This window comes from Ursus maritimus, unplaced genomic scaffold (assembly GCF_017311325.1).
Source record: "Ursus maritimus isolate PB19 unplaced genomic scaffold, ASM1731132v1 scaffold_25, whole genome shotgun sequence".
Classification (NCBI taxonomy): Eukaryota; Metazoa; Chordata; class Mammalia; order Carnivora; family Ursidae; genus Ursus; species Ursus maritimus.
Genome location: NW_024425008.1, coordinates 19,051,708 through 19,077,554, shown reverse-complemented (window position 1 = coordinate 19,077,554; position 25,847 = coordinate 19,051,708). Strand labels below are relative to the sequence as shown.

The following is a 25,847-nucleotide window of genomic DNA, read 5'->3' as shown; positions in this document are numbered from 1 at the left end:
ATATATATATATATATATATATATATATATATGTCTTGCTCATACTATAAGTGCAGTTGAGATGGGGTTGAGAAAAGAGCACCCCCATCCCATTTCATGCAGTCATGCAAGATTGCAAAATGGGGGCTCCGCTGTATTAAACACATGGCTACAAGGCCGCCCAGGACATTAACGTCAGCTGGCAAAAGGAGGCAAGAGAGAAAGAAGGATCACCTGAGAAATTTTATGGGCCAGCCCTGGCAGTGATGCATGTCAAACTCACACACATTCCCATGGCTTGAATTCAGTCATATTTCACATCTAAATTAAAGAAGTCCTAATAAACGAGTCTAAGTGTGTGCCCAATAGAAAAGGGAAGTGAACAACTAACTAGCCTAGCCATAAAAAGTTGGGAGCCCTTTACTAAAATTAAATCATAATAGCCTCTGAAATCACTAACTTTCCCAGTAAACCATCAATTGCATTAATGTGCAATCCCAATATTTCACAGCACTGGGCTAGATCTGTAGGTTTTTGAGATTCTCCATGGCTGCTTTGTTTTTTTTAGCAGACAGCCTGACTTAAGAGTTTACTGCTTATCACGTTATCTTCCTATAAAGATGCAGTGATGACTAGCATATTGCCAAGCTTGTTTATTACTTTTCAATTAAATTTATGATAAATCTAGCTAAGAGAACTTGACCTATTTCTATCCCTTGACCCTAAACCTAAGAATATAATAATTCTGCTTAAGTATTAAAAAGTTAATCATTCCCTTCACCTAATTCAGCAACTTACTAGAATGAAATATTGGATGAAAATATCTTAATTGCTGCCTTTTTGCTATAGGTCAGTGTCCATCATGAAAATGGGATCACTGTTTAAGAAAACAAACGGACACTTGGAAACATCTCTTTCAGTGAAAACACCAATAACTAAGCTTCATTAAATACGCTTTCTGTCTCATTTGTAACACATACATTTTTTTATCACATGGGGAAAATATGAGATATAAAAATAATTGATTTGCTGCAATTCTTGATCCTAATAGATTTAATAATTTTTAAGAGAGTCTGTATATTTTCCATATAAAATACATAATTATGATTTAGGTTTTTTTTACAAATTAAAATTTTAAATATGCCCAGAAAATAAAATGATTAATTAACAAATATTCTAGCATTCAGATTCATGATTTGGGCTTATGATCTGAAAATGGATCAAGAATCAAGGAGGATTTACGGAATGTGATCCAGGAGTCCTGAGATAAGCTTCTGTCTCATGTAGGGTTTTGATTTTTTTCCAGTTTGTAATAACTGACAAGGGTAGATATGGTTTGACCAAACATCTGCTCGGCTCACCCCAGAATTAAATGAATTTCCTCTTATAGTCACATTTTTCCGGTACAAGATAATAATGAATCAACAATAAGAAAGCAAGCTAACCATTGTGTTTAATTCCCTAATCATCAGAAAGCAAATTCATAATTATTTTCACACTTTTCTTCTCTGAAATGAATTTATGGTAAGAGTTATTTTACATCAGCTTGCTGTGGTCTATGTAGGTAGAAATACTTACTTCAAAGTACATTTCAATGAAAGTAAAATATAGAAAAGACAATGCTCAGATCTTTAACCTCTGAAAATCTGCTTTGAAGAATAAAAATACAATAGGCAAGTTACAACAACTACAGGAATATCAGTTATCGCACTTCAAATATATGTGCAAATTTTACATGGTTTATTTCATCCTGGAGGAACAGAAAATGCTCATTATGGACAGAAATTATTTCATAAGAGAACATTCATCACTTATATAATACAAGCCCTTTCAGAACAGACCAGGCACACTGTTACTGACAACTCAAAGGCAAATTTTGAAAGGACTAAAACTGAAGGTCATTTTTGCCTTTCTCATTTTCTAAGACTGCAAAAACACAGAAAAGTTCTAGCCATTATTTTTCCCTATTATGTGTGTGGAAATTGAGTCAGAAAGCTAATGATTTCATCTGTCATATGAATTTCACAATCTTTAAATAATATTAATAAAATTATGGCATCTTCAGATTGTGCTTTTTTCAGTGACCAAGAAGTAGTAGAGGACTTGGCTCATCTTGAATGGACCTAAGAGATAATTAAACAGTTTTTATAACTACCGGAAATAGAGGTCAGCAAACTGTGGTCCATGGGCCAAATCGAGCCATCTACCTATTTTTGTATGTACCACAAACTAACAATTTTTTTTTTTTTTTACATTTTTATTGTTTAAGAAAATCAGAGTTTTCATGATGCATAAGTATACGTCGCTTGGGTCTCTCAGTCGGTTAAGCATCTGCTTGGGCTCAGGTCATGATCCCAGGGTCCCCGGACTGAGCCCTGGCTCCTGCTCGCTCCCTGATCAGCAGGAAATCTGCTTCTCCCTCTGCACCCCCACACTCCTGCTGCTCGCGTTCCCTCTCTTGTTCCCTCTCTTTCTCTCTCTCTCCCACTCTTGAATAAATAAATAAAAATCTTAAAAAAAAGAAACCAATGAAATGCACATTCCAGTGGCCATAAATAAAACTTTATCAAAATATAGCTACACTCATTCATTTACATATTGCCTGTGACTGCTTTTGGGCAAGAATGGCAGAGTTCAATAGTTGTGTCAGATACTGTTTTGCCCACAAAGTCTAAAATATTTATTATTTGATCCTTTCTAAAAGAAGTTTGCTGATTTCTCATCTAAAGCAAAATGGAAGTAAGAGCATTTCTCACTCAGAAAAGTAGGGTTCAGTAGGGTAGTGGAAATACCTGCACCAGGACCAGTGTAATGTGCATGGCACTATATACCTCAGGTGAGATGATTAAAAACGCCTTTGCATTTTACATTAACCTTCCTGACTGAGTCACAACATTAACCTGTAATTAATACCTCACGTCTTCCACATCCGAATGCCCAAGGCAAAGTAAGGTGGGGAGAACACGTGGAAGGAAATAAAATCATGTAGATTCGATCTGAAATGAATTATAGACAAAAATGCAAACATATTATCTAATAATATAAAAAAGTCAACACATTTCAGGGAACTATCTTTTGTTTTAGCTTACAGAAATATGCTGATTTGGCACAAAAGGTATTTGACTTCTGACAGCAACAATTCGAAACCCTTTCTTAGGGGAATGTGTAGCATATTGCGTATGAGAAATGTGCACGGATTTTATGACCTAGTGTCTGTGGTTAAGCAAATCAAATGAGATAACACAAATGTATAGGCATCTGAACAAACTGCAAAGAACATTATTTCTGTGGTTCTATGACATGGCTTAAATATCTTCATTCATCATTGAAACCTATAGACTTCCAGTATTAATTTAGACTTGCTGACAGTTGTGTGGGAGGAATGGTGTCAAAAATACAGCCATATACTTTGCACCCCTTAGTTAAATGTCACTCACAGTTTCCAACACGAGTCTTTTATTGACTGAGATTTCACCTCGGAGGTGAAGATTGGCAGCTCAGAATGCCTGGTTGTTTTCGATTGGTTATTTGTTTGATGCAGAGTCAAATAAATGCTTAAGTCAATCAAGAGATTTCCAATTGCTTTTGAATTTGCAGGGTGCAAATAAAGCTTTGCCTTTGAAAGGACAGCAGATTTAACTTCGTATTATAAGACATGCATCTATGTCTTTAGAAGCACCATTTTTCAAATTGTTCTTATATAGAAAATAAAGTAAAAAAAAAAAAAAAAAGAAAAAAGAAGAAGAAGAAGAAGAAAAGAAAAGGAAAGCGAATCCTGGCCAGTATTCTGACATTTTTGTCCCCTACTCAGGGATTTAAAACAAAATTGTTGCCATTAGTTCATAATATGAATTGATGCCTCAGGATGTTTTTAGGGAAGAAAAACCTTAAAACAAGTAGGATATTATATCTATCTTAAAAAAGCTACAGGCAGGGGCGCCTGGGTGGCACAACGGTTAAGCGTCTGCCTTCGGCTCAGGGCGTGATCCCGGCGTTATGGGATCGAGCCCCACATCAGGCTCCTCTGCTATGAGCCTGCTTCTTCTTCTCCCACTCCCCCTGCTTGTGTTCCCTCTCTCACTGGCTGTCTCTATCTCTGTCGAATAAATAAATAAAATCTTTTAAAAAAAAAAAGCTACAGGCAAAAGGTGTTAAGTTGTGTGACAAACTGGGATGTGGCTTTTAAATACGTTTCTCCCAATTTTCAATTCTAACACTTCTCGCTTTCTGTTGTATATTCTGGGAATCACAGGTAAATTGTCTCTAAGGAACATTGTTTATCATATGATTACCCATGGTGACTGCAAACAAATGACCCATACTTACGATTTAAACATAAACTATCTAAAAAATATACATGTTGAAGTCCAAAACTAAGGTTTGGAAAAAGTTGGCTTAGATTTTTTAGCTTGTCACCATCAAACAGTGATATAGAAACAGTGGGGACCTACTGTAAAATATCTTTTGAATAATGCATTCAGAACTGATATGTTCAGAAATATAACATTATTCTATAATAGTTTATTTTTTCATTGAGTCATGAACTATATTCATGGGCTTTAAAAAAAAAAAAAAACAACTTGGTAAATGATCCCAGCTGAAGTATGAAAGCCCAGATTTAACTTTTCTCTCTCTTATTTAACCAGGCAGGCAGAGCAATGTTGAGCTGGTTGATGGTAACTATAAGAAGGAAGCTAATAGGACTAATAAAAGCATCAACTAACCCATTATTAAGAGCTTACTTTGTGCTCAATCCTGTTCTACATAAATGCTATTAACATCCCTAACATAAGTACTATGAATAACCTCATTTTATAGAGGAGGACATAGATATTTAGAAAAGCTAAGGAGTGTTTCAAAATTACACACTCATAAATGGCGTGGAAACGAGGAATGATATGATCTGGCTACTCCAACATCTTACATAAAACAGTTATTAATACACACTCTTCATAGATTTTAATACTCAAATATTTTGGATTTATTGTAAAAGCACTCAGCACACTAAAATTAGATTTCTAGTAATACACATTTATTGACAGAAGATCTATCAGAAAAACAAGTCTCTGATTTGTTATGCGTATTTGTCATTAACATTTTGAATTTCCACAATGGGACTGGATTAGGATGTTGGAATCAGAGATGACAGAGTCCCAACTCCACCGCTTACTGGCTTTGGGATGCTCATCTCTCTGAACTGGTTTCTCCTCTATCAATTAAGCCTAAGGAAAACACGCACATCACATTCTTATGAGAATTAAAGAAGCAATGTAATTAAAATGATCTTTATAAAATGTAAAGTGCATACAGATACAAGTTACAGATACAAAAATATCACACACATAATGCTATATAATAGAAAACATTGTACTATCAACATTATACTATCAACTATCAATTATTCATGTACTTATCAGTTTTTATTTTATTTTGCTATCCCTTAGTATTTCTTATTACAGAATCAGGTCCTAGAAACTGAAAAGAAAAAAAAGATCGAAGACCAGTTAATTAGCATTACTTGGCTGCATTCTGTGTTGTTCAAGTTTTATCACAAACTCTTTCCATTGTTGTTGGGAATTCCAGAGGCCATTTCTGTGGGTGATAGTTTCAGCTGGAGTTGTAAACACACAAGATGATTTATTTAAATACATATTCTGTGAGGAACAACTGGAACATTTGAAAGTATTGGTTATTTACCCAGTGAGAAAGGAAAATACTATTTAGTCCATAAATGGAAACCGGGTGTTTTTTGTTTTTTAGCTAGATGCTATAACTGATAGAAGATTTGGGTGGGATCCTTGCTAGTGGCTGGTGCTACTCCTTGCAAATAATTTCCAATCTTGCCTTTCTCCACAATTATGAAGACTGTTATAAACTACAGGTTGGAGATCCATGACATGTTTACTAAAGGCAAAATAAGTTTGAGTGATTCTTCACTGCTAGTTCAGTTAAAGCATAAACATATATAGAAACAATAATTAGCATCATCCATCCACAGCTAAAATATCTGGTTTTGCACAAAAGTTCTAAATCACTTAGGAAATAGATTATGGAAGATGAAGAGTAACAGGAGGATAAAAGAATGATTCATTTTCCCATACACTTGGTCATCTGGATGCATCCGCTTTCCTTACGTCTCCATTTAGTCTTCTAAATGTGGACCTGTGTGTTCTCTTATAAACAATATATCTTGCTGTTAAGTTTTTAAAATCAACCTTGAAGAAACAGAAGAGGTGAGAAAGGGCACAAATTTATAAAGATTTTATTTTTTTAAAGTAATCTCTACACCCAATGTGGGGCTCGGACTTACAACCCAGAGATCAAGAGTTGCATGCTCTACCAACTGAACCAGTCAGGCACCCCAAGAGAGGGTACAGATTTAAAGAAATTTTTAAAAATGTGTCCTTGGAAAGAGTAAAGGCTGCTGGACACTGGTGTATGGGGAAGGGACTGATGGTAGCTGCTGATTGGGGTGAGAAATGAAAGTATAGTTTGGGGAAGAACCATTAAGTTCTGCTCTCACCTTCTTTCATATTACCTTGGATACTCATTTCTTGGCCTCAAGAACTCAGTATGTCGTTTATCTTAAGAGAAACTGTAAATGCAAGAAGATAAGTATCTACCTAATTTTGATTATTGGATAGGAACAAAAGATGAACATATAATGTTACAGCCAAATCATCATTTAAACATGAGGGCATGAACTCCTAGAAAGAGCAGTATGATGGTTTCCAAGGGCTGGGAGTAGGGGAAATGGGCAGAGTTTAGTCAAATTGTACAAACTCCCAGCTATAAGATAAATAAGTTCTGGACGTCTAGTGTACAGGTTGGTTACTATAATTAATGATACTGTATTGTTTACTTGAAAATTGTTAAGAGAGTAGATCTTAAATGTTATTACACACAGACAGACACACACACACGAAGTAATTATGTGAGAGGTTGGAGGTGTTAATTAACCTTACTGTGTCAATCATTTTCCAATATGTATATGTATCAAATCATCATACTGTATACCTAAGCTTACATATGTTATATGTCAACAATATCAACAAAGCTACAGAAAAATAAAAGGTGAAATAAATATGAGAGAAATAACCTGACTGGTACATCTTGGGTCACATGCCCACACATGAGAGGCAAGGTGGCAGTCTACTGCAAAATGAAAAGTATAACAAGACTATATAATCTTCCAGACCATGTATAAACCCCAAATATAGCATTACATGGATAGCAGCCAGAATTCAAGAGAAAAACTCAATAATTGGGTCCAGAAATTTTAGATCCTTTCCCTCTAAGGAAGTAATTTTAAGCAGAAAAATAGAGTCAAAAAATCTGAATAACATAAGGTATTAACCTGATAAAGATTACACATCTGTGAAGATATTTTAAACCAATGCAAATAAAATATATTCTGAATGAATGGAAATTTATTCCATGTTCTTGGGTGAAACAACACATTACAAATTTTTCAGTTCCTCCCAGATTAATCTATACATTTAGTAAAATCGTGGAAATAAACAAACCTACCAGATGAGAGCAGACAAAGACTATTTTTTCAGAGCTTGCTCTACCAAGGAGTCAGCTACCATCACTGACTACATTTTGGCAGAAACTCAAAGCAGGCAGAAGAGTGGGAAAGCTTTACAGTGGAAAAAAGGGAAGGTGTTTTAGATTAGAGGCTGGTGGTGTGGGAAAACTGTAGACAGGCTAAATAGAAGTATGGTATCCTTTGTGATTGGTTAGGGGTGCATATTCGGCTTTCTCTGGTTGGTCCTAAGGTAGAAGTGGGGACAGAAATTAGAACCGTTATCTGTTATTAATCAAGTCCTGGCTGTTTGGGGCCAGTTGTTACAAGACTGATGTTTGGTTTCTTTGACTGTGTACTAGTGATACCGGTCTGACTGCCCACAAGTCTTACCTGTACATAATAGGCTGACTTCTTGGGCTAATTGCTATAGATAATGGGTTGGTTTCCTGGGCTGCTTACTGCAGATTGTGGGTCAGAATACTATTCTTATGTAAGATCTGGATATTGTATATTCAGTCTTTCACAGTCAAAATCAATGACTGGTGAGTTTTAGGAATGATCTTAACAAATTTATTTAAAAATGTGTATTGAAGGAAAAAATTGTATTGAAGAACTGAGGACCACAGAAAGATAATTTAACCTCAAAAATGAATAAAGAGGAATGATTTATGGTAAGAAACAAACTCGGAGTCATCTTAATAAAAATAATATGCACAACTAATGAATCATTGTACACTACATCAAAAACTAACGATGTACTGTATGTTAGCTAATTGAACTTAATAAAAAAATGCTTTTGCTATAAAAATAATATGTTAATGACAAAAGTATGACTTAAAATTACATATGGAATAGAATAGTTATTTCAAAAAGATTTCCATATATATTTGGGAAATACTCCATGATTAAAATGGCATCATAAAAAATTGATAAAGGACAAACTAGTTAACAGACAGCATCAGGAAAATACCTTCACTAAGGAGAAGATAAAATTGAACCCTCACTATGAGCATAGAAGTGTCAAAGATAAATCTATAAAGAATAGATAACCACAAGAGAAAAGATCCTTTTAAGTAAAACTATGAGTAGAAATTATAAATATAACACCAAAATTAAATCTTCTTAGTGAAGCAAAAAGAACAACTTAAGTGTAAGATTAAGAGAAGATACTTGCATTTCTAATTTAAAAAAAAAAGAACAGTAATGGACAAAATCTAAAATTATCAAAAAAGGTTCTCAAAAAAGGAAGTGACAAGATTGTAATTAGAAAAATGAGCAAGGAACATGCAGAGGCTATTTATAGATGAGAAAAGCCCAAAGACATGGAAGCATGCCAATAAATGCTCAGTTTCATCAGACAAAAACAAAATTAAAACATGATCTTCCTCTCACCTAGCAACTCGGCAAAGATTAAAAGGTGTATCTGCCACATGTTGGTGGGTATGTAGGCGCCTCCAGTACTACTGATGTGAGTGTGGACTGGGGCAGCCATTCTGAAGAGCAATCTGGCAGTGCTTAGTCAAAATCCATACATAGGTAGGTAGGTAGGTAGGTAGGTAGATACCCTCTGATGCACCAATCTCCTACCTGGGAATACACTCCAAGGAAATATTTGCATAACGACAGAGTCATATGAGGATGTTGTTTACATAGCCAGGAGTTGGATGATTTAGTTAGCCATTACTCAGGGAACAGCAAAACACAGTAGATATTCTCTCTGAAATACTACATAGCAGTAGAAGAACATAATAAATGTGTACACGACAATGTGGAACAAGTATAGTGCTGAGTTAAATAAAAATAGAATGAGTTTATGGAAAACACACAACTATAAAATGCATTTTATAAGAACATAGATAAGTCAAGCACACTAAGAATAGTTGGATATGGGAGAGGATAAGAGTAGGTTTGAGTTAAAAATAAAGAGTAAATTAATAAATGGAATGAGAGGGACCTAATGCAAGCCAATGATGAGAGTGTTTTGTTAACTAAGAATCTGTAGGAACTCAGATTGATACACGGGAGGACCATAAGTAAGTGCATATACTAAAAGGATTTATCCTGCCTTGTCCTAGCAAGTAGCAAATTACCCATTGACTCCAAGCAGAGAGGGGTGTGGTCAGAGTATGTGTGCTAATGATGTCATCACCTGGAGCTCTGAAGACTACCTAAGAAGCACAATACCAGAGCCTGTACAAGAGAAAGGTGAAGGGGCACCTGTGTGGCTCAGTCGGGTAAGCGTCTGCCTTCATCTCAGGTCATAATCTCAGGGTCCTGGGGTTGAGCCCTGTGTCAGGGGCCTTGCTCAGTGTGTAGTCTTCTTCTCCCTCTCCCACTGCCCCTTCTGCCTGCTCATGCTTTCTCTCTCCCTCCCTTTCTCTCAAATAAATCTTTAAAAAGAGAGAGAGAGGTAGGGACTTATTAACATACATAATGCTGTAGGAATGTGAGGGGAAGGCACATCTTTCTTCTGAAAGCAAAATAACCAGTATAAAGGAGCCATAGATAATCTTACCTGATCAACCTCAGCCATCATCCAAACTGATAATCTATGGATGGATGAACAAGGGGGCTCCAGGCTATTCAAATGTTCCTTCCAGCTTGTGAATCATCTTGGTTAATCTGGTGACACTCAGCAATATTATCAATCATAGTCCTTAGATTTAGATCTTTGTAGAAAGTGACAGATTTTATAAAGAGCATTTTTAAACTTTTCTAGAAATCTAGGAAAAATAGCATTCACCTCTAAGCATTTTAGAAATGAAATGTAGATTTTGCATAATTGCACCTGCTTCATTTCAGCATTGTCTGTCAACAAATACATGCATCACTTAGTCTTTAATTCCATCAACATCTATTAATTCTTTAGGCCTGACACTCTGCTGGGTGCTAAGAATAGGACTCTGAAAAGTGTGTGGTTGCTTTCCTTGAGGAACTCACAGATATAAATATTTTATGCACAAAAATCACAGCCAAAATTGTAAATAGAAAAAAAAAAAAACCAGGGAAATCTCTCTAGCAGGTGAGTTGAAGGAACTAGGCAAGTAGAACAGCATGTGCAAAAACAGAAGTTTGAAAGAATTTGGCCTTTTTATAGAATGTTGAGAATATTTTCCAGCAAGAGGGACCTGTACTTAAGAGGGAGTCTGAAAAGGGTAGGTTTAGTGCAGTTGAGATGGTTATAAATGGTTTTCGTTTGATGGATGCCATCATCATGGATCTAAACCTCACCGGAAGAAAATGGAAGAAATATCTTAGGTTTTAAGCAGAGAGTGACATGATCTGCTTTACATTTTGAGCAGTAACTCTGGCAATGAACCCTTTCTAGGCTGAGAATTAGGGTATAATATAAATATGGGCAGAGGGCCAAATAATAAGTGCATTTCATCTCTACAGAAAAAGAATATGCTCTTATTATTCTGCTCACCCCTCAAACTCAACTAACACATTCCTTTAAAAGTGTGTATTTTGAAATCAACTCGTATCTCATGGACATATCCCAAATCCTAAATATTTACCAAACCACTCTAGCTCCATAGAGGTTTTTTCTGTGTTCCTCTGTTGTATCTATTACAGGGCTTTTTTTCCTCTACTACTCATTTATTTGATATTTTTGTATTGGTTTTGAAAAAGTTTACTCAATAATTAGGTTCCTGTGTTTGTTGTACAAAACCATTTTACCCTGAGTATGGCAAGGAAAAAGTCATTTGCTGTCTGGCAAATGGTTTTATTCTTTTTTTTAAAATTTCTGCACTTTTGCATAAAAAACAAACAGACCCAGAAAGAGGGAGAGGGTCCTCAAAGAGAATGATGGCTTATCTTGGACCTGTGAAATCTGACAAAATGCATTGAAGTAGAAAAATGGAGATATGTTAGTTGCTATGCAGGTTAGTGTTATAGTACACTTAAAAGTCCTGTAAAGGCTTTCTTTGTTATATAGAAGTTCAGCAAGACTTTGATTTTTTCTTTTTAAGAAGAATGAATAATATTTTTACTTCTGTGTCTACAAACTCACCCAGCTCTAGCTAGCTTATTATTTAGATGTACAGCTTTATTTATTTATTTATTTATTTATTTATTTATTTATTTATTTTTGCCACCAGTCTACCCAGTTTTGTTTTTTAGAATAGTTTGGGATGAGAAAAAAAGTCACCAATAAGAACAAATACATATATACATTATAGACCCTGTTCCAGGAACCTCTAGTGCTATTTGGCTGTTTAATATGTCAGTATTATTAGATGATAATGATACAATAAGTTATGTTACAAAATACTAATTGTTTATGCTACTTTTTTTAATCAAGTAAATTTATCTTAGAAATGTTAGAAAATTAGGGTGCCTGGAGGCTCAGTTGCCCCCTCCGCCCCCGCCACTCCCCCAACCCCCTGCTCGTTCTCTCCCTCTCCCTCTCTTTCAAATAAATAAAAAATTCTTAAAAAAAGAAAGAAATGTTGAGAGATTCATAATATAAAAACATTATCAATTTATTCCTTCCGCTTTGGCAACACGTTTTGTATAAATCATGCCTATCTTGGTTTTATGTATCTTGCAAAGTAGAATTTTATTTCACTTATCAAGATCCTAGTCATTTTCTCATATTGTAAAAAAAAATCTTAAAAGCATATTTTTATGGATAAAATTATTCTATAATAATGGATGCTCTCATTTGAAAAACTTTATAGCCTAGAGGTTGTGAATCTAAGCTCCAGAGACAGATAGCTGAGCTTTCATCACCACTTCACCACTGTTGACACGTGAACTTGAACAAATTTCTTAACTTCTCTCAGTGCCTCAGTTTCCACATATGAAAACTAGGGATAAAAACAGTACCTACTCCATAGGGTTGTTCTTATAATTACATGGTTTTATAAATGTAGAGCAATTTAAACAATGTTGGGATGTGATACATACTATATAAATACTACATATCATTATTATTTTTTAAATCCCATGTTAATAGCCATTTGGATTATTTCCAACATTATGGAATTTGAATAACAATATGCTTAACAAATTTGAATGTAAATCTCTCAAAGAATATTATAGCCAAATGATACGTCATTCTGATATATACTGCAAAATCTCCTCCAGAAAAGTTACAAAATTTACACTGCCCTCTGTCAGCTTGGAAGAGACTGCTTGCTAAGCATTAAGATGCCTCATAATTACGTGGACTACATGTTATTGGTAGAAAAAATTAGTTGTTTTACTCACAATTTATATTTTCATTTAAAAAATTGCCTAGTTGTATCTTTCCTTTTTGAATTTTTCTTTTAGACATTGTTTTAATAGTTTTAATAATCTATAGATGATATTTATTTATTACAGACACCATCCAGGGTTTTTTATTTGTTTATATTTGAATGTCATGAGTGGAAATTATCTGCCTCATTTATATCTTTAGCTTGTACACACTTTTTAATATTGTTTTCCTGATTTTATATGCTTTCCTGACATATCTTTGATCATCATATTTAGTTTCTTCATGTCTTTTATTTTAGATCATGTCTTGAAAGTACCATACATTTGGACTTTTGTTTCAGGTTTGATCTGTCTTCTAATAGTGCAATTTAACTCATTCACATTTATTGCTTTAGTTAACATATTCTTGAATTTGTCATCTTTTTTGTCTCGATGTTATGTGCTTTACTGTTTATTCTTAACTTTGCTAAATATAACTAATGCCTGCCTTTCCCCAGCCTCCTTCTTCTCTCTGTAAGAAATTGCACCCATTAGTATAATGGTTATTATTAGTTACATCTATTTTTATCTAATTTTGAAGTCCATACTGAAACCCTATCAGGTCTTCTGGTTCAAAATAGGTTTTGGTTAATGCCTTTAATGGAATTTCTTTAGTTTACCACTAAAATATGTATAAAAACTGGAAACAATCCTTGCCAGACAAAAGGATTCTAGAATATTTGAGGAATGTCCACTACCTGTAGGTATAATCCTCTTGCCACAGGTGTAACTCAGGAACCAGATTGCTAGAGGAGGGGAACGGGAGAGTTTGTATTTCCTTCCATGTCTGACTGACACAAAAGTTCAGACCTTGAGCCACTGGGAAAATTAGATACAGCTGCTCATAGAAAATGGAGGAGAATATGACAGACATAAGAAGAGAGAGTGTGGCTCCTGTAGAAGAGAAAGAGCAGATGATAAAGAAATTATCATTTATAATAATAAAAAAAAAAACCAACCTAGCCAACAGAACAGAGATACTGTAGGGACTCACACTGGCAACAGTAGGCTGTCACAATCCAGGCCCAAAGAGTTTGATTCCCAGAAATAGAAGGAGTGTTGGAGAGACCACAGGCATGTACAACTTTATGATGTTCTTGACAAAATTTTGCTGTAGGTGTGTAATAATAGTCAACACCGACAATTACTGGACTTGAAGCTTCATTCTCAAGTACAAAGATGCTTTGAAAAAACCACATTCCCAATTTTTCAAGAAGGAAACAGCAAATATTTTGATTGCAATACATTTTAAGCAAATTGGCCTCTCAGCTAGAAATGTGTTTACTTGAGAAAAATATGTATTCTCGCTTCAAAGAGATGGAGTCATAGAACAGTTTAAAAGTGAGTAAGTTAGTAAGGACTAGATCTCTGAATTTGAGGCTGTGTATAAATTGTCATAGGTACAAAAAAATCTATTTGGAGTGCTTTATTAACTTGGCATTTCCAATTGATATAATACACACAATATCAGTGTGTACCATTAAGACCAATCAGAGTTGTGTAAGATCATCAAATGTTGTGCAATTGATCTTTTCGGGGGAAAACTGGAAGAGGGAACCACCTCTCCTGAAACCTATGAATTTTCATGACTTCATGCAGCAAGTACGTATCTCATGTGGTTAATCCCTAGGGTTTTTCATTAATGATAGCCATCTTCAAGTCTTCCCATATTGGTTTGTTAAATATGAATCTTGTAAAGAAAAATGGATGATGGTGATTGTGATGAAGATGGTAATAAAGCCCATCATTTAATGAGATGTGTATGTACCTAGTTTTGTGATAAGTTATATATACTGCAAAATAAACCTCACAACAATGCTATTAATATTTCCATTTCACGGAAGGTGAAGAAAATGCTTGTGAGAGAATATAAGTAATTCCCAGGGACATAGTTATAAAGAAATATAATTGGGAGTAAACACAACCACTTGACCCCTAACACTAGGATCTCTACCCCTTAGCTCTAATGACCCTTGGTACTATGCATATCATGTAGTTGGTGCCACCTGTTTGCTCTCTGTAAGGTTTGGTTATATTCCCAGAGAGGAGAGTGCTTGTTGGCAGAAGTGTGCCACCTCCAGTTCTCCAGGAAGACATTTTAACTAAGTTACATCTCCAGTCTATTACTATTATGAGCTGGGTCTTTCACAAAAAATGTAGAGTTCCTTCCATTGTGTTTTCCTACAAAGTATAATTGTATTTCACTTCTGTTTCACTGAATCATAGCCTATTTTTTTAAAGCACTTAAGGAACACTAGAATGTTTCTAGTGCTAGGATTCAGCACATTTACATATATAATTGAGTGTGAAACTTTGCCAATGTTTTCCCTCCCATCTTCTTTCTGGTCTTTACAATGATATCAATGATACTGCCCTGTATATTTTCTTCTTAATGAAAGATGATGGTTGGACCATGATCATTGACCTACATGAGTTAAAAATAAACTATTTAGGTGCACCTGGGTGGCTTGGTTTTGGCTCAGGTCATGGTCTCATGGGTCATGAGATCAAGCTGTAGGTCTGGCTCCATGCTCAGTGGGGACTCTGCTGGAGAGTCTCTTCCTCTGCCCCTTCCCCCACTTGCAAGCACTTGCATCTCTCTGTCTCTCTCTCAAATAAATAAATCTTTAAAAAAAGAAAACTAGGGGTGCCTGGGTGGCTCAGTCATTAAGCATCTGCCTTCGGTTCAGGTCATGATCCTGGGGTCCTGGGATTGAGCCCCGTATCAGGCTCCCTGCTCAGCGGGAAGCCTTCTTCTCCCTCTCCCTCTGCCTGCTGCTCCCCCTACTTGTGCTCTCTCTGTCAAATAAATTAAAATCTTGAAAGAAAAAGAAAAAGAAAAAGAAAAAGAAAGAAAGAAAGAAAGAAAGAAAGGAGAAAGAAAAAACTAGAGTTAATTATTTTTATTTTAGTAGGAAAGCCTGAAAAATTGTTCTGTAATTCAAGAAAATATACCTACAAGTGAGTATTTGGGGCCCCAAAGAGGAATGACAAAAAGAGCATTTTGAAGCGAAAGAATAATCTCTATTTATATATTTGTCTTCAATTCTACCTCCTTTTAAGATTTATAACTTCATATGCTTTCTACCTATTTAAAGATTAGTAGAGACAAGCCAAGAATAAACCTGTGCACAAACTTCCTTATGTCCGATTTTGGCCATTAGAAACAATATCATGATCCCCTCTGGTTTTTCTGAAAACATCTCTGGTAAAGTCTTACAGGATATTGCCTCTCTTACGGTAATCATGCTAATAAGGCCCAGGACTTTAATTGTGTTGTGGTATCTTAAATTGATTGGTATCTTTGGGTTGAGCAAGGCTAACCAAACTCGTAAGAGATTACAATGTAAACTAGAATTCCAGTATATTAATAGATCTGTCAAAAGCACTGTAATAGTTTACTGGCTGACCAATATGTTTTCTTTCCTCTGAGAAACCTACTTAATTAACTAGTACGTAATAAAATGATTGTTTATTGAGTATCACTTTAGATAAGAGAGGGTTAGTTAAATAATCTTGATGACTAAAATCCTGAAAAGCTGATGCATCTATCTCTACCATTAAGTACCATATTCCTTTCCTAGGAAGGTTGTGAAAATATTGCCATAAACCGGGTGGCTTAAAATAATAGTATAATGTATTCTCTAACAGCTCTGGAGGACAGAACTCTGAAATCAAGGTGTTGACAGGGCCATGCTCCCTCTGGAGGCTCCCTTTCTTGTCTCTTCCAGTTTCTGAAGGCTCAGGGCCCTGAGTGGCTTCCCTGGCTTGTGGCCACATCATTCCATCTCTGCTTCTATAGTCACATCACTTTCTCCCGTGTTTCTGACTTCTCTTCTGTGTCTTATAAGGACACTTATTATTGGATTTAGGTCCTATCTGAGTAATTCAGGATAATCTCATCTCAAGATTCTTAATTACATCTGCAAAGACCTTTTATTCCAAAGTCACATTCACAGTTTTCAGGGGTCATAAACGTTTTTTAAAAAATACAGAATACTTCATGAATTTGTGTATCATTCTTGCCACAGAGGCATGCAAATCTCTATATCATTCCAGTTTTAATATACGTGCTGCCAACATGAGCACCATAACCATATTCTTTGAGGTCACCATTCAGCCCACTGCGGGCATCATTTACTTGAGAACTAGAGTATCAAGTGGCCATTCATCAAGGTGCTCTCTGCCTCCATAGTCAACAGTATTGAGGGTGCATAGACTACGGGCACTTTATTTTTCTTTGACTTCCTTTCTTGCTTTTAAGTAGAACCTCCCATTTTATTAACTCACTTGATATATTTTAGAAATTGACAAAGACATAGTTTAAAGGAAAGTAAGTGGTATGAGATAAGTTTTTAGGGATAGAAACTAGGTAATACAGAATCTTGGAGAGCATAGGAAAAATGTTAACTTTATTAAAAGTGCAGTGGAGAGAGACAATTATCATATGGTTTCACTCATTTGTGAAACATAAGAAATAGCAGACAGATAGGTAGGAGAAGGAAGGGAAAAATCAAAGGGGGGTAAGCAGAGGGGGAAATAAATCACGAGAGACCATGGACTCTGGGAAACAAACTGAGGGTTTTAGAGGGGAGGGGTGGAGGGATGGGTACCCTGGTGTTGGGTATTAAGGAGGGCACATATTGCATGGAGCATTGGGTGTTATATGCAAAAAATGAATCATGGGACATTACATCAAAAACTAATGATGTACTGTATGGGGACTAACATATTATAATAATAATTTTTAAAAAGTACAGTGGAGTACTTCTAACTAGTGAAAGCTATCTATATTTTTACCCGTATTGAATTACGGATGTCTTCATACGTATCTCTGTATATGTAAATGTCCAGGCTCAAGAACACTATTTTTTGTCTAGGTGCAATACTGGAACATTCAATACTGGACAAGTTGAGAATACTTCTCATGGGAGCTGATGTGAATAAGAAGATACATTTATATTGTTGTTTCTATGTTTTAGAATTTAGTTTTTCCATTCATCTTGCTAAGGTGCTGAGGTTAGTTCAAGGATGAATAAAGGGTCCCTGTTGCAGAGACAGAGTGAGGAAACTGTGTTAGCATTTACAGTTTTGCTACTGTTCTCTTTTTTATTTCTGAACCTCGCATATTCTTCATTTTATGTGGTGGACCCCAGAAGGTACTAAAGCACCTTTCCCCTTCTTCCTCTTAATTTCTACTCATTTATACACATTTTTGTTGTTTTTGTTACACCATCATTCTTTCCTCCTCTGTTAGTCTTCTCCCAAACTGTACTGTGACAATTACAACCCACTCTCCTTTACTTAAGCCGCTTCTAGAATCCTATTCCATTCCCCACTAGTCAATGATAAATTAAAACAGAACAGTGTCTTAATCTACACCAGCCCTTTATTTCTCTGCCTAAATACCTAAATATTCATGTTCTTGAACTTCTCTTTCACTCACCACTTCACAAAATATACTGATTTCAGTGTTCATATATAATGTTAAGAGTTTATTTTATATTACTGTTAAATGTTTGCACAGTTGTCTGAATTGAGCCCTCCATCTGTCCACACAAATGAACAGACATTCCACATTATGTCAATGGGTTGTTTCTAATGACATATGCACTAAGATGGAATGTGAAAATGAGGCTGCAAAAAGTTTGACCCATATGTGCAAAGAGAAAGAACATTTATGTTAATACCCATGATCTGACTATTAGAAGCATATATTGCTCAATCCACTGTGAGGTGTCAGGAGTTTTATAGAAGTTGAAGATGCAACCTCCGACATTTGGAATTTACAGAATAAATAAATGCACAGCACCAGAAATAAGAAACCATACAGAAGAAATTGGAGAGATCTGCACCTTTGTTGAGGTCAAGGTGCATGAATTATCCACTGCAAGAGGGATCTGAAGAGTTTTGAGATGTCACTATGTGTGTGTGATAATGCCTGGGGGGAAGGGTTGCAGAAACTTGGCTCCAGCACTATTTTTCAGGTGTAAAATGGGGATGCTGATGTCTTCTCTTTGAGGACTATTAATGTAAAATGATTTTGTATATGCAAAATATCTGGCATATGGTTGCTTATATGTTAATTCTCTGCCATCTGCCCACCCTCAAATAGGAAGTGGACTTGGTATCAATATTACAAATTTGGCATCACAAGTATCTGTCTTGAATATGACTCTATCAAGATGCTATAGAAGCCATAGTTAAAAGAATGATGAGCATCTAGCAATTTAGAGAGATGTCCATGCATATAAAACTTTTACTAGTTTATTTTTTTAATAAGAAATTTATTGACATCCATAGAACAACATACTCAACTAAATATATTCAAATTTAACTTTGCAATGTCTTCATAAATAAACTTTTTGGAATTATGTCAGTTTTTATTGTTTTTAGGGGATGGTGACATTTAAGTGGTTCTTTTTTTGGTTAATGTTTCTTTAAAAAAAATTTAAACCAGTGATATTTTTACATATAGTATTTATCAAGTTAAATGCAGATATCAGGTGACTAGACGCTGTGTGATGAAATTTGTATCCTTTCAGGATATATGATCATATAAAAATAGGATTTTATGCATTTATTTTAGATTAATTAAGCTTGCTGATCACATAATAATACTGAAATTATAAGGTCATGGTATCTGAGGCATATTATATCTTTTCTTAAGTTAAAGAATACAGTATCCTGGGGAATAAGGATATGAGATTGTATGGAGGGAATGAGAGGTACAAAAGAGCATTATGTGAGTAAAGACAAAACAAATTGGAGATTTTCTGTATGAACGAACTAAAAGAAATAGAAATACATTTGTATTGCATTTCGATTAAGATGAAGGCATAGCCGCACTATTAGTGTTTCTCCTGCTTACCAACCCATTAGTTGCCTTTATTGAGATGTCAGAAATTTTTGTTGTTCCAAAGAATGAAATCCTACTCTATCATCTGTAAAGTATTCTCCGTTATTGTACAAGTCTCTAAACCAAACCCTGAAGGAGTGAAGCCATAGCCTTTGTGACCAGCAAGCCATCTGTCATAGAATGGTGAGCACAGTGAGTTTGAGAGTCAGAAAGTATGAATCCATGGGCGCCTGGGTGGCTCAGTCGTTAAGCGGCTGCCTTCGGCTCAGGGCGTGATCCCGGCGTTCTGGGATCGAGCCCCACATCAGGCTCCTCCGCTATGAGCCTGCTTCTTCCTCTCCCACTTCCCCTGCTTGTGTTCCCTCTCTTGCTGGTTGTCTCTCTGTCAAATAAGTAAATAAAATCTTAAAAAAAAAAAAAAAAAAAAAAAGAAAGTATGAATCCAGATTCCTGGTCTATCACTTAATTACTGCCATCCCAAGCAATCATTTGTCTATTTTACGCCTCAGCTTCTTCAGCTGTAAAATCAGGATGATATATTAAAATCGTACCTCAAAGCATGAGGATCAAATAGCATCATATTTTGGTCTTAAACCTAGCAATTCATTTATTCAAAACAAGTAACTTTTCTCCTCCCTGTGTTAGTTCTAATCTGAACTCCACAAAAATGAGCTCAGGCTCAAACACTTATGTATATAGTCATTGATCCATTCTTGCGTAGATGGTCTGTATGGCACCCTCAGTGTGAAATCAGCCATGGAAATATTCCTGATATATCATCCCGGAACTTCACCAACATCACTGCCCATGGTTAGAGTGATATTTGCCTTGATTTGAATTGTGTTAAACTGTGAAGAGATCTCGTAATTTTGAATTTCTACGAAGAGGAGTATTATTTCATGCACTTTAGATTAACATGAAGGTATTTTTTATAACAAAAGCAGGGGTTAATAATGTTTACCTGGAAGTGGTTTAGAGGAACGACTGATGGGGAGAACACTTTTCAAATTCAAAATGTCTTGCATGTGTTTTGCAATGTTATAAAAGTAACTTTCCAAGGAGTCATTGCCCCAAATGCAGCCCTTCCCTGAGAATTAGTACACTATGAATAATGATGGTATGTTATACCCTTTAGTTGTGTTGGGGTAGAAAATAGTTAACCATTAAGTTAAAGAGTATCGTTTTTTTTTTTCATAAAAAATAACTTTATCACTTGTTATGTAGCTTCCTATAGCATGGCTTCTCCATTCCTTGATTTTTATTTTGTATAAGTGATATTTTTTACACCCTACTACAATCACCCACTCACAGGGATTCTATTCTAAGTTGCACCAGACCTGCAACGCCTACAAAAATCTGCTTCAAACACTCTTTTGGTATTTTCTCTTACTCCTCCAGCTCACTTACTGCCCACTTGGACCCTAAACTCATCAAGGCTACAATCCATGAACTCTAAGACTTCTACCTATCCTGTCTTTTCTCCCCAGGTCTTCATATCCTTACTCTGGCCAGAGTCCATATTTTAATATTAGATAAACTTGAATGTACCCACTTTGAATAAAATAAATAAATTGGAAATTTATTTAACCTTTTCTTTTCTCTCTCCTCCTCCAAGAAGTTCTTGCTCGACAAACTTATGTTACAACCACATAACGTAACAGAACATTGCTGGAAAGTTGTTTTCCACCCCCTAGAAATCCTATTTCGCATCTGTACTGCCTGCTGCCAGCATCATGTGTCATGACTCCTTTGTGGTTTCTTTTAAAGTTCCTTGTGAGGTAAATAACTTTAGTGTGTTTTTTTTTTTTTTTTCGTGATTGACTATAACTTCCTATTGCTTGTTTTTAAAATTCTCTTAGCAGAATGCATCTTCCTTTTTCTGTTTTTTGGACAGGATGCATAAATATCTCTTTGTTGTTGAAGCTCAGCAGCTCAAGTAGTATAAAGTTGGTATTGATGTTGAAGACTTTTGCAACAAATTTTTTAACGCATGAGATGCTCTTTGATATGATGATTAAAACTTTCCTTCATTTCGAGAAAATTCCATATCTGATGTATTCCAGTTTTGTTTGGTTTTCTGTTTCATGACACCAATTATTCTTATATTGGATCATTCATTTTGGAAATTTTTCCATTTCTAATAGGCTGCATTCACATACTTGAATCTACTTATAATTTAAACTGCTTTCACTACTTTTAAGAGTTAATAATACATAAATGGATTTTTTGGCCCATTTATTCTGTTTCTTATTATTTCTAACATATATTTTAGTATTATAATGATGCTATTTGCCTATTAAAAATGTCCTTTATTTTCAAATCTCCCTTTTTATCTCATTTTGTTTTCTTTACTATAGGTTAAGCTCTTGTTTTATGAAATGTATATTCTTATTAGCTAGTTATAAAGCATGAACTGATCAAGAGGGTTTACCTCCTGCTGCTTATGTTATATTTTTCCTAGAATGATTCTTTTTGTTTTTTCTTTCTTCCAATATATCAGGATCTGATGCTATAGTTCACAGAGAAGAAGAGAAGTGGCCTCTGACCAGTGAGAATAGAGTCATGATTAGTCAATCAATGAAAATGTCAGTAAAGGGATGTTTGAACAAAGATACAAAATAAGAGCCTGCTATTTTTTTGTGTTGTGGCCACTCTTGTGTGAGGGAAATGGAGGATTCAGCAGAAAAATCTAGTTGAAATAATACTCTCTCTTCTGAAAGATTTTTTTTTTTTTTAATTTCTCTCTACCTGGAAGGTGGTATATATCATTTTTCTGGGAGGATTGGTGAGGCTATGGATCATTTCTCCAACTCTATGTTTAACTGTTTGGCTTTCATTTAGTCTTGTTAGCAAGGGGCATTGTGAGAATTGTCAGAATTTTGTCAGCCTTTCCATAAGAGTTCTGTGAAATTGCTCTTTCCTATGTTTGCATGTATTGTTATTTTATTTTATTTTATTTTATTTTATTTTATTTTATTTTATTTTATTTTATTTTATTTTATTTTATTTTATTTTATTTTATTTTATTTTATTTTATTTTATTTTATTTTATTTTATTTTATTTTATTTTATTTTATTTTATTTTATTTTATTTTATTTTATTTTATTTTATTTTATTTTATTTTATTTTATTTTATTTTATTTTATTTTATTTTATTTTATTTTATTTTATTTTATTTTATTTTATTTTATTTTATTTTATTTTATTTTATTTTATTTTATTTTATTTTATTTTATTTTATTTTATTTTATTTTATTTTATTTTATTTTATTTTATTTTATTTTATTTTATTTTATTTTATTTTTTATTTTATTTTATTTTATTTTATTTTATTTTATTTTATTTTATTTTATTTTATTTTATTTTTTGGTCATCATCTTTAAGTATAGTCAGGAGATTGTGCCCCTTTTCTCAGTTGGTTGCCGATGTTGCTTTTTCTGTCCCTATTCTTGCAGACATCAGGGTAGGATGTGATCCATGGAATTTCTATTTTCCAATTCAATGGTGAAACCTGCCTGAATAATGTTGTTTATTTCTCCAGTATAAATAAGTATCCATATTCTCGGCCACTTTGTAGGTTGTCTGTCTCCATATGTTAAGGAGGATTGCTTATTTATCTATTTCTGCAGCCCTGACTCCTTACCTCCTTAAATCAGTCCCAGCAAGTTTTGAGCACAAAGTGTTGAAAGAAAAAAGTGCCCTAAAACTACCTTTCCTGACTTTATAGTTTAATACTATTTCCAGCATAGGCCCAGGGGCATTACAAGAATGTGAAAGCCTAGAAACCATTTAATTTAAAAATCCCCTTGAATAAAAGCCTCCAACCTTACTGCTTGACATTGTTAAATACTTTTCCCTAGATCTGTGTAGAGATATCATGGACAGAAATGAAACTTGAGAGCATAATTTAAGGTTTTCTATTTTCCATAGTTTGGTTTGTACAGCAGATTTGATAGACAGAGGTTAGCTATCATAGGACACCCTTACTGACCCTGGCTTAATGAACAAATTCCATTTTACTCTAGAGAAAATCCTGGGCATGGTGGACAATATGGATTTATGGCTTGTGTAATAAATGGAAAGTCAAATATAGAAATTTTACAGCTTCAGATACTATACACACTTATACTCTAATAAGCATATTATGTGTGTATCATGGCCTATCTATGAGTTGATAAATACTGAATCATATTCGAGCCACTGAACATAATGAACAAATTCTTCTGAAAGGACCATTTTATGACCTGCTGTGGAAAATTCCTTGAAATGTGGATACTTGCGGAAATAGTTTGACTAGCTTATGGAGTTTTTAGAATAAAAACATCACAATAATTACTGTTAATACCTACAGGTTCTAAGTAATTTATTAAGCACTTGGTATACAAAGACAATAGAAGTATGTTTGATGAGATATTAATGAAACCTTGTTCTGCTCATAATTATAAATGCTATTATGAAAATGTTGCACTGATCACGACCTTCAAAAATATAAGAGAAACTCATAAGAAGTACCACATAAAACTGTTATTCCTCTTGAAGTAATTACACCATATTTTTTTCTGAGGTCTTTGAAAATCTTTGACTCTTTTAAAACTCTGTCCCCATCTCCCCCAGCTTCTGGAAATTATCTTTTATCATATATTTTTTATTTATAAAAAACTATGTAAGTGTTTGACTTTTAATATTAAGACAACATAAATTCAAGGTATACTTTTAGTTTAACTCTCCCCTCACTCCATTTAGGCTCTCTCCTTCTCGCTCTTTCCCTCCCTCTCTGTTTATTAAGATTTAAGGCTAATTGACAGAGCAAATTAACAAGACTCCTTTTGTATCAATCAGCACTTCGTTTTATTTTGGTAAGTTTTAAATCATTTTAGTAGCAAAGTTACTATTGAGTAGGGAATAAAGACTATAAATGCTTCAAGTTTTATACCTTCTCCAGGTATAAAATTGATTGTTCTTTGCTGAAAAATATTTACAAAATTAAAATGGTCTGAAGGGTGAAAAAAATCCATCTAGCTTTCTTTATTACCTAGTCTTGTAAGACACCAATACAATTGAATTGATGTTGGTTACAAGGCAATAGTTACATTTTTATAGCTTCTTGCGAGAAGTCATTGCACTTGTAGATTTTGAAAACCCATGGAATAATTTAATTGCAGGGAGCTTTTTGGATTAGGTTTCTAGAAAGAACTTAGGTAATAGAATAGGACAAGTTTTTCCTAAATTGATGGGGTGTTACATCTAAATTCAGTTATTGCTATTGTAATTTAATGAAAGTGAATTTTTTTAATGTTTTTTATTATATTATGTTAGTCACCATACAGTACATCCCTGGTTTCTGATGTGAAGTTCGATGATTCATTAGTTGGTATAATGAAAGTGAATTTTTTAAGTGAGATTTCAGAACATATATTTAGGACTTAGTAAAATCTAAGAATTATGTACTTTGGCTATTCTAATGAACAAACCTCCTTCGGTTGGACTTACAGAACTTTCTGATGTTATATTTTATCCTCAGGGAATACTGGATCAGTGAGACTCCATTTTACTGACTATTATTTGGTCTGTAGTATTCTGGACCTACTCATCCCTTCTTTCTCTTTTTGGAGAGGCAATGCATGCATTTCAGCCCTACCTCTAACCACATGGACAGCAACTAAAATAAGCTCTACATGTTTGTTTTGGTTTTGTTTTTTATGGTCATAGTCAAATGGTTTTTGATAATAAAGAAGGCTCTTAGCTTCATAGTTTATCAAAGGTCTATATTATGCCTAGTCTCTTCTTCTGTGCATTGTGGAGAAATTCTTTTCAGTTACAATAAACTAAAATGGTATCACAAAAGTTCCAGGCCCTGAAAGGTGCTCTGATTTAATTTAATTAGATGAATTATTTAAGAAGAACATCCTTTGATGTCCTAATGCTGCTTCTGGAAATTCCTTTGCTAAATCTGGTAGCAGAAGCATCTTTGTAACTTCTAAATTAAAAAAAAAAAAAAAAAAAGCAAGAGAGAAAGAAAAGAAACCTACACAAAATCAAACATCACAACACTCCTTAAATTAAACATTAAGTCTATGCATTTCCATAATTAGATGGACTAAAACAAGACAAAATATACACCTGCTTTGGCTTCAACAAGAAATAATAATTATAATAACAATGACTCACATTTATTTTATTCTTTATGTTTTACAAAATTCTTTAAAGAAAATCTTGTGTTTGATGTTGGGAAA

The 25,847-nt window shown here is 34.4% G+C and overlaps 1 non-coding gene across 1 annotated transcript; it reads right to left on the bottom strand.

Moving 5' to 3' along the window:
- Positions 1–16,739: 16,739 nt before the first annotated feature.
- LOC121105303 lies at positions 16,740–16,843 on the bottom strand. The gene has a single exon (XR_005837770.1). It is a non-coding gene; the product is annotated as a U6 spliceosomal RNA (small nuclear RNA).
- Between the last annotated feature and the right edge of the window lie 9,004 nt (positions 16,844–25,847).